This window comes from Palaemon carinicauda, chromosome 12, assembly GCF_036898095.1.
Source record: "Palaemon carinicauda isolate YSFRI2023 chromosome 12, ASM3689809v2, whole genome shotgun sequence".
Taxonomy (NCBI): Eukaryota; Metazoa; Arthropoda; class Malacostraca; order Decapoda; family Palaemonidae; genus Palaemon; species Palaemon carinicauda.
Window position 1 is genome coordinate 69,399,879 of NC_090736.1, and position 7,500 is coordinate 69,407,378.

The 7,500-nt window shown below is 44.7% G+C and overlaps 2 pseudogenes; both read left to right on the top strand.

The window, feature by feature from the left end:
* Window positions 1–7,500, top strand: part of LOC137650881 (neuronal acetylcholine receptor subunit alpha-10-like) — a 178,107-nt pseudogene that overhangs the window by 41,897 nt on the left and 128,710 nt on the right.
* Window positions 1–7,500, top strand: part of LOC137650435 (neuronal acetylcholine receptor subunit alpha-9-like) — a 111,601-nt pseudogene that overhangs the window by 25,810 nt on the left and 78,291 nt on the right.

The following is a 7,500-nucleotide window of genomic DNA, read 5'->3' on the forward strand; positions in this document are numbered from 1 at the left end:
GATCGATCTTTAAACTGTAAAGTAAAGTGCTGGCTTTTGAACAGTCATTCAATGATTGAGTAAAAACTACAGAAATATGTGAACGTATGTAATGAAAATAATGGATGTTGGGAAAGGTTTGCAGATGCTGAAGATACATGGATTTGGGGGAAAAGATTCGGGTGATTATGACGAGTTTTAAGAGATAAAGTTAGTGAAGGAGAAAGATAAGATAGAAAAAAGACTTCCAAGTTTGGTGTCAGGAGGTAATGTGACCTCGAAGTAGGAAATTTTATTCTTTTTTAGAGCTTATTTATTTCTTTATTTATTTATTTATTTATGTATTTATTTATTTATTTATTGAGAGAGAGAGAGAGAGAGAGAGAGAGAGAGAGAGAGAGAGAGAGAGAGAGAGAGAGAGAGAGAGAGAGAGAGAGAGAGAGAGAGAGAGAGAGAGAGAAATGCAGCCGTTTCCAGTCTATTGCAGGACAAAGGCCTCATACATGCCAATTTATGTTTGGAGTTTTGTAGGAGATTTTCGTCTAATCGTACACAGCAAACCAACCTAGTATGGGTAACACTGACTGGTATAGCTTGGCTGATCAGGACAATACGCAAGCCCTTTTCACCACGTTAAGGTATCCCCCACTCAGAAAGGGACATATATATATATATATATATATATATATATATAATATATATATATATATATATATATATATATATATATATATATATATATATATATTGGATTTTGAAGCCATGTCACCTTACTTTTACAAAATTAAAGAAGGGGAAAAAAACATGCTAATCTTAATTTGAAAGTTTCGTTATTTCCCAAGACATCCTGTTTATTTGTGACAGGACATGAAGCCTGACCTGACCCCGTGCTTCACCCTGCAGGACCTCAGACCTGAGCCAACAGTTAGACTAGACTCGATTACAACTGAAAAATTCCACCTTAACGAGATGGACAACATAGAGCACTTCAATGTGTCTCCAAGATTTACTCCAAGGAGAAACGTCCCTTCAAATAACGATGCTCCTTCTAATACGTCATCAGCAGCTGGACAACCATCAGGTACGATTAGATTACTGGGGAGTTTATAGAGACGACAGACGAAAGGACGCAAGGTTGGAGAAATGGGAGATAGAATTTTAAAATGTTTACTTGAGTGGTAGAAGAAAATCTATTTTTTGAAAACTATTAATAATCGTAATAACTCCAATCTCTGTTATGACCTTAAGCTTGGAAACGTATTAATCATAATATATGAGTAGTCTTTGAACTCTGTAAACATACCTATAAAACCTATCAAGTCTAAGCACAGTAATGTAGTAAACTGATATATTTGTTTGTATTTATGCCGGTTGACATAAAGATAACTACAGTAATTGGTAAATCTTTAAATCCGGCAAGATAAGGGTAACTGTAGTGTCTATGAAATCCTTAAGCTCGGCAGTATAAAGATAATTACATACTTAGCAAAGTCTATCAGCTCGTTAACAACTTTAGTCTCGGTTAATGCTTTAAGCTCTTTAACATGAAGATAATATGAATCTCTGTCAAGTCTTAAAGTTCAGTAACAAAAATGCAATAACTGCCATAAAAACTACAATCTCTATCAAGTCTTAAAGCACGGTAACATGAAAGCTACAGGCTCTGTCAAGTCTTAAAGTGAAATAACATGAGAACTATAATTCCTGTCAAGTCTTAAAGTATAGTATCATAAAAACTAAAATCTCTGTCAAGTCTTGAAGTCCGGTAACCTGAAATTACAATCTCTATCAAGTCTTGAAGCCCGGGGACCTGAAATTATAATCTCTAACAAGTCTTAAAGCTTGGTAACATAAAAACTACGTTCTCTGTTAAGTCTTAAATCTCGTTAGCATAAATACTGCAATCTCTGTCAAGTCTCAAAGCACGGTAACACAAAAGCTACAATTTCTGTCAAGTCTTAAAGAACGGTAACATGAAAACTACAATCTGTGGCAAATCTTAAAGTTAAAGTTCTGTAACATAAAACAACAATCTATGGTAAGTCTTAAAGTGCGGTAACATAAATACTATAATCTCTATAAAGTCTTAAAGCTCGGTAACATACAAACTAATATCTCTGTCAACTCTTAAAGCTCGGTAACATAAATACTATAATCACTGTCAAGTCTTAAAGTGCACTGACATAAAACCCATTAAGCTCGGTAAGAAATAAACGATAATCTCTGTAAGGTCTTAAAACTCTGTTAAATAAATGCTACAATCTCTGTCTAGTCTTAATGTTCGATAACATAAAACCTATCTCTGTCAAATCTTATAGCTCGGTAACATAAAAACTAAAATCTCTATCAAGTCTTGAAGTCCGGTAACCTAAAAATTATAATCTCTGTCAAGTGTTGAAGCTTGGTAACATAAAAACCACGATCTTTGTTAAGTCTCAAAGTGCAGTAACATGAAAACCACAATCTCTGTCAAGTCTGAAAGTGCGGTAACAAAAACTACTGTCTCTATAAGTCTCTTTAAGTTTAGCAACATAAATTGCCTATATCCTCAACCTCATAAGTCTTTATGAACAGTGCTGTGGTACCATAGCGAAAAAGTCTGGAACTCACAATCTTTGGGGTCTGAGTTCGTGCCACGCTCACACCTTGATAGTTTTCATTGATGTACACAACCTTATCATCCTTTTGAACTGATATTTGGGGGATTTGAAGGACTAGAAAGGTCTGCCGGTGCATCTGCAGCCATTATTTGGTCTAAGATATTGTGCAAAGACAAATAAATCATTCCCTGACCTCTGCCACTAACGTATGACTTTTAAACCATCCCTCCTTCAATTTAAAGATATCTCTACGGCCTTCATCCTCGGAATCATAAAGATAACTATGATATCTTTTAAGCCTCTTAAGCTTGGTGAAGGATATCTACAATAAGGGTTTAAAGGCCTCTCATGAATGGCAGAGGAAGGAACAGTGAGGATGCCCTAACTAGCTGGACAATGCCCTAGAGACTGATCATATATCCATATGATCAGCGCCCAATCCCCCTCTCCACCCAAACTATGCCAGGGTGGCCAGGCAATGGCTGCTGATGACTCAACATGTCGACCTAAAGGCTCCTTAAGCCCACTGTGACGGCCGAGAGAAGGTTGTGAACTCAAAGGCAGTGTGAAAGCAACTGAGTTAATTCATTATAGAAAACTCTCCTTTATATACAAAACCTCAAGGCAAAAGGAAATTACATGTTCGAGAAACAGACAATGTTACATAGGAGAAACGCAGACATGTTTATTCTGGTTCTTTTTAGTGCGAGGGAAGAGCGAAGATACAAGCATAATATATACAAAATGAATTATGTACGATCGTGTGACACACGGTTGGTACATGGCTCCCCCCCTAGAAATGACATACTGTACATGTTAAATAGGGTGCCCTGATCTAGAGAGGTGAACTGTAGGCGGGTCATCTGGCAGAAAATAAGCAGGTTTTAGACGATCAATGGAGACCCAGTCTTCTTTGCCAAGAATGTTTAGTAGGAATGCTTTCGAACTGCAGCGGATCACAAGAAAAGGGCCCGTGTAAGGGGGCGTTAGCGGTGGCTTGCTAGTGTCGTTGCGCAGAAAAACGTGCGTTGCAGAGTGCAAGTCTGTTGGTATGTGATGCTTCGCTGGGGGCTTGTAAGTCTGGCGGCATGAAGTAAATTTTCCCACGACATGACGTATGCACTGGAGATTGTCGGAGGATGTTGTAGAATGAAATAATTTGGCAGGGACGACCAACGGGTTGCCATACACCATTTCAGCTGCCGAGACGTCGAGGGCGTCTTTAGGAGTGGTCCTTAGTCCCAGGAGGACCCAGGGAAGCTGATTAAACCAGTTGGAATTCTTGCAGCGGGACATCAAAGCTGCTTTGAGGGTGCGATGAAAATGTTCAACCATTACATTGGCAGCGGGGTTGTAGGCCGTTGCCTGATGTGGGGTGATGCCCAGGAGATTCGCTAATGATGTCCACAATTGAGAGGTGAAAGTGGTTCCCCTGTTGGAAGTAATATGCTCAGGGATACCAAATCTTGCAATCCATCCAGAAAGTAAGGCAGATGTACATGAGGCGGACGTTGCAGTTTCCATGGGAATGGCTTCAGGCCAACGAGTGAAGCAGTCGATGACGGTAAACAGGTAACGATGTCCTTGTGATGTGGGTAGGGGGCCTACAACGTCTACGTGAATGTGTGCGAAACGACGCTGAGGTTGAGGAAAGGTGCCCACTCCGGAATCCGTGTGTTGATGTACTTTGGAAGTTTGGCAAGAAGAACAGGCGCGGACCCAATCCTTGGCATCCTTAGAAATGCCGTGCCAAATGAACTTTGCCTTCAGCAGCTGTTCAGTAGAACGGCACGAGGGATGTGAAAGGCCGTAAATGAGATCAAACACCTGCTGTCGCATGGGAGCAGGAATCGAAGGTCGCGGTCTACCAGTACTGACGTCACAGAGGAGGGTGGTGTTGAAGTCTTCGAGGGGGAAGTCTTCCCAACGGAGGGACGTGCAGGATGTCCTACATGCTTGATACTCTGGATCCTTTCGTTGGGCTTCAGCCAGGGCGTTGTAATCCAATCCCAGTTGAACGGCAGCCAACGTGTTTCTTGACAGGACATCGGCAACGGGATTAATTTTTCCAGGGACGTATTGAAGGGTGCAATTGTATTCAGCCACGGGGGAGAGATGTCGGCATTGCCGGGCGGACCAGGCATCAGACTGTCGAGTAAAGGCGTGCACCAGAGGCATGTGGTCTGTGCGAATGACGAAGGGCGTACCTTCTAAGAAATGGCGAAAGTGACGGACAGCCAAGTGCACCGCCAGCTATTCTCAATCGAAGGTAGAATAACCCGATTCTGCCTTGGACAGTTTTTTGCTGAAGAAGACAAATGGGCAGGGCGAGACGTTGACCACCTGCTCGAGTACAGCACCAATAGCGACGTCGCTGGCATCAGTGGAGAGAAGGAGAGGGGCATGTGGGATAGGAAAAGTGAGAGCCGCAGCAGTTGATAGGGCCTTCTTTGCATTGCAGAAGGCTGCTTCTTGAAGGGGACCCCACTTCAGGTCCTTTGGCTTACCCTTGAGGGAGGTGTAGAGTGGAGCAAGAGTGGTGGCAATGGCTGGCAGAAAACGGTGATAATAGTTGATTATGCCCAAGAATTCCTGCAGAGCTTTGACAGTCGAGGGCACAGGGAAGTTCTGAACGGCTGCTACCTTCTCAAGGAGGGGGTGGACTCCTTCATGAGTAATGGGGTGCCCTAAGAACGACACTTCGTTGGCGCCAAAGGTACACTTGTCGTACCGGACTACAAGGCCGTTTTGTTGCAGGCGGTCGAGCACGATGCGCAGGTGACGGAGGTGTTCCTCTTTTGAGGAGGAGACCACAAGTATGTCGTCCACATAACATATACAGAAAGGGAGGTCCCCTAAGATGCCATCCATGAGACGTTGAAACGTGGCCCCCGCATTACGAAGGCCAAAACAGGAGTAATTGAAGGTGTATGTACAAAACGGAGTGGTGATGGCAGTCTTGGGGTTGTCTTCTGGGATCATAGGTACCTGATAATACCCCTTCAGGAGGTCGAGCATAGAGAAAACCTTTGCTTTGTGTAGGTAGGATGTCACGTCAGCAATGTTTGGGAGGGGGTAGTGATCCGGTTCTGTTTGCATGTTCAGGCGCCTGTAATCCCCGCACGGACGGAGGGAGCCGTCTTTCTTCAGAACGATGTGTAAGGGTGACGACCATGGGCTGGAGGCCTCTTGGCAAAAGGCCCATTTCCTCCATTTTTCCGAACGTCTGTTTGGCGGCGGCTAATCGTTCCGGTGCCAGACGTCTGAATTTTGCGAAGACTGGGGGTCCCGTCGTCTTGATATGGTAATAAATACTGTGCTTGGCAGGAACCGTGGGCATTTGGCGAAGTTCTGGACAGAAAACTTCCGGGGTACGACGTAAGGAGGTGGGCGTAGACATCCGTGGGTGCGCTAATGTGGAGAGCGAGGTTAGAGGGGGCGGGTTGAAGAGAGGTGTCGACAAGTACGAGTCTGCGTTGACCAATCGTCGGTGAGCGACATCGACCAGAAGGTGGAAATGAGAGAGGAAATCCGCACCGAGGATTGGCAATGTGACGTCAGCAACGAGAAACTTCCAATTGAATTTACCGTTTCCGAACGATAATGTGAGGTTCTCGTAACCGTAGGTGGGTATCGCAGATCCGTTGGCAGCTACCAAGCTGACATCGGCAGATGTAGACAGACTACGTCGTGTCTTGAAGAGTTTCCTTGGCAAAAGAGAATGACAAGCACCCGTGACTACCAAAAATCGCACGCCCGTTCCTGCATCATGTAAAAAGAAAAGATTAGAAACACGGGAGGCCACCGCCACGAGCGAATGCCTACTTACACGTTTTTTTGGCCACTGACAATCCTCGGCACATTTCTTCGCAGTTGCCCCGAATCTGAAGTGGTAGTAGCAAAACTGCAGCGGATGGGAGGTAGTAAGTGGATGTGGAAGTCGTTTGTTGGAGCACAAGCGATTGGTGGGTGGTGGGCGGCTTTGTCGCTGCTATCGGCACGTCACGGAGTAGGCGTGTATGTCCTACGGCATTCATGTCAGGTTCGGTTGACGTTGAATAGGCATTCTCTTTGTCAGGGGTGGAGGCGTTGATGGAGGTCTTGAAGTGGCTGTCCATAAGGGCGTCGGCTTTGGTCATCTAGTCCTTTATGGGTAAACTATCGACATCGGGTATGGCAGCGCGTATAGGTCCGGGTAAACGGCGTATCCAAAGGGCAGGAAGTAGGTTCACCTCACGAGGAGAGCCGTCTGCGGCAGGTTGAAGGCGAGCGATACTGGTCATTTCCCTGAGGGCAAGCGAAGCCCTTTGGTCCCCCAACGGTTGTTGCGAGAGCTGAAAAAACTTTGCTACACGGGCGGCTGGCGACGGCGAGTACTGTTGCAGAGGGCGTCATACGCTATTGGGGTGTCTCCTTGTTCACAAAGCCAGTCGGATATTTCCGGGAAGGTGTCCTCGGGTATCGCCGCGAGAACATAATCTGCTTTGGTGGTTGAGCGAGTCACGCCCTTGATGCGAAACTGGACTTCTGCGCGCTGAAACCAAGCAAACGCCTCTCTGCTGGCGAACGGTGAAAGTTTCAATGGGGAAGCCACAGCGCCAACTTCTGTAGAGTCCGTAATAGCACCAACGATGGAGGGGCGAAAGTGGTGGGGGTGGAAGGCGGCGGGAGTGAGTCGACTTCCGGGGTCACCAATGTGACAGCCGAGAGAAGGTTGTGAACTCAAAGGCAGTGTGAAAGCAACTGAGTTAATTTATTATAGAACACTCTCCTTTATATACAAAACCTCAAGGCAACAGGAAATTACATGTTCGAGAAACAGACAATGTTACATAGGAGAAATGCAGACATGTTTATTCTGGTTCTGTTTAGTGCGAGGGAAGAGCGATGATACAAGCATAATATATACAAAATGAATTAT